Genomic DNA, 2,705 nt, shown 5'->3' with positions numbered 1-2,705 from the left:
CGAAATCAATACCAACTCCCCAAGAAGAAGAAAAGACGTTTTTAAAAAAAAAGAAAAAGATTTTGCATCATTGATCAAATTTACTAGAGTTTTAGAGGGGCCGTTCAAGGTCAAAAAAGGTTGTTTAAACACAAAGCAGCCAAAACATCAAATATGTGGCATTTGTGATCAAATAATCAGTTTATGTCAACAAGATAGATGTGGAATGTTCTATTGTTGCTGATGTCAAATAGGTGAAATGTTGAGAGAGAGAGAGAGAGAGAGAAAGAGAGAGAGAGAGAGAGAGAGAGAGAGAGAGAGAGAGAGAGACTCCGAGTGTGATCAGCTTGACATGTTTGTATCAGCATGAAAGGAATGCAGGCATCTACTGTATATGTGTCAGCCTCCTGCGGTAATGCTGTGAATGTAGCGTGGCAATGGCCGACGAGGTGTGTCTCCTTCATTCAAGCACACACACACACACACACACACACACACACACACACACACACACACACACACACACACACACACAGTCAGGGTGAATCAGAGGGAAATGGTGGCAGAACAACGGCAGCAGGCTGAATGTGTCGGACATGGCTCATTTTTCTCCCGAGGCGGAGGGCGGCCCGTTGGTGACTTTGATGGATAGGAATGTTGTTCACCCACACATACAAACACACAGACACACACACACCCACACGTCCTACACACTCACACTTGTTGTTGTTGTTCACACATGGACACTCGTAGTGGGGCACGCACAATCACACACAGGCTGCTCTGTCCCTCCAGATCTGACATCTAATGTGAAGTGTTTACAACCCGCCCACATGGCCTTCCTCCCTTGTCAATAAACTCTTCCCAGAAATGTGTGTGATGCATGAGCATGTAGATGTCTACATATGGGGGATGCTCTTGCATCCTCCATCACACACATCATGCGTTTGACTTTTCGGCTGCATGATGACAAACGCACACATTTCTTTTTAAAGAATCGCATAACGATTTGTAATATCGATAGAATGCTGATTTATTTCCTTTTTTATGAAGGAGGAGGAAATTAAGACAATGAAGAGGCTGTACAACGGTTTACACACTTGTCACAGAAAATGTGCTATTTTCAGCTCAAACACAAGGTCTAATTCGGTCAGATGGGGTCAGAATGTTCAGAATGACCTGAGCTATGTTGACAGCCAGACCTGCTGATGAGTGCAGCCAAAGCATCTTGTGGCTGTGAGGAGAACTTGACTCTCAAGCGACCGGAGCGATAACTATGGATCGAGCAAATCCAAAAGCATTTGACTAGAACAAAGGGTTGTGTTTCAAGTTGAGGGAGGACTTTAACCAGCTTCTTACACTTCGTTCGACTGAGTCAGCATCTCAGCGCGAGAGTGATGGAGACAGATAAAGAGCGGGCTGTTTGGGCAAAGACAGGCATCTTTGTCTGTCTTTGTTTGCTGGTAGAGTCTCAGTTAGATAACACTAGTGTTTCTTTTGAACACATTCGGTTATCTATCACACATGTAAACACACACACACACACACACACACACACACACACACACACACAAAAGGATGATTCAGTTCTCAGACAGTGTGATAATATGCTGGTGGTGCACAGCGTCCGTGCTCAGTGGGGAGGAGTGTCTCTAATCAGACAGACAGTCTGTGCTGGTCCTGAGGCTGGAGGGAAGGACAGTTCTGGGCATGTGTTTTCTCAAGCAGTCAGTTCTCTCTCTCTCTCTCGCTCTCTCAGACACGTCACATCTCTTTTGTCCTTGAGGTGAGCCATATTGTGATCATTATCACATATCTGACATAATAATCACTACATGGGCATATTTCAAAAGCTTTTATCATCAACGGTATGTTGAAATTTAGTGGAGCGAAATAATAGTTGGCCATTTACTCAGTGTAACCCGTTGTACAAAACAACATTTGGCTATGATATCTTTATGAGCTGAGACACTCAACATGACAGAAAAACAAGAAAACAAATGAGACGCATTTAAAATCGATTTTAAATATTCAAATAGTGGGTTAGTTTTATGCAGCAAAATCCAGCTCATGCATTAGTATAATAAATTTGCAAATTATAAAAAGGTAATAAATGACATCATATATCAGCAACACCAGTGATCCTTTATTAATAAAAAACAAACAACATCAAAAAACAAACTGTGATAAGTATAATAGTGTATAAGTAGGACAAAGGGCAGGTGTGGTAGCTGCACAGCTTTGCAATCAAGATGGTTGTTTCAAAGAGTATTTCATATAGACTGATAGGGTGTACCCCGATTTTTTTTCCCGGAACACTCGAATGAATGGTTCCCGTTCAGTTTTTGTTTATTAGTGTACAGGTCCTGGTATCCAGGCAGCGTGTTTACCTGTACTGTTGCCCAGTGACATTTTTCTGTCGTCAGGGACTGGTAACACCCGTCATACTGCCAAACTTCATTGAGGTTTTCTTAAGGTCGTATAACACACAGATTTGTGTTTTGTTTCCACCGAAGTGTGTACAACAGTTAAATTCCGTCCTTCTGCTCGGGCACTCATCGGCATGGAGCGATATCTCTATCGGTCGCTGCTGTGCGTGGACACATTCCTTCCCATCGACGATCACACGCCAGCAAAACCACGCCACCTTAACTCACATGCTGACATAACAAGAAGAACTCTCCACCCATACGGGGGGAGAGTCGGTTAAAAGGTGTCTCACCTTC

Source organism: Aulostomus chinensis, chromosome 14, assembly GCF_037954235.1.
Source record: "Aulostomus chinensis isolate RoL2024-O1b breed Wild chromosome 14, RoL_Achi_v1.0, whole genome shotgun sequence".
Lineage (NCBI taxonomy): Eukaryota > Metazoa > Chordata > Actinopteri > Syngnathiformes > Aulostomidae > Aulostomus > Aulostomus chinensis.
Note: the sequence above shows the minus strand (reverse complement) of the source record.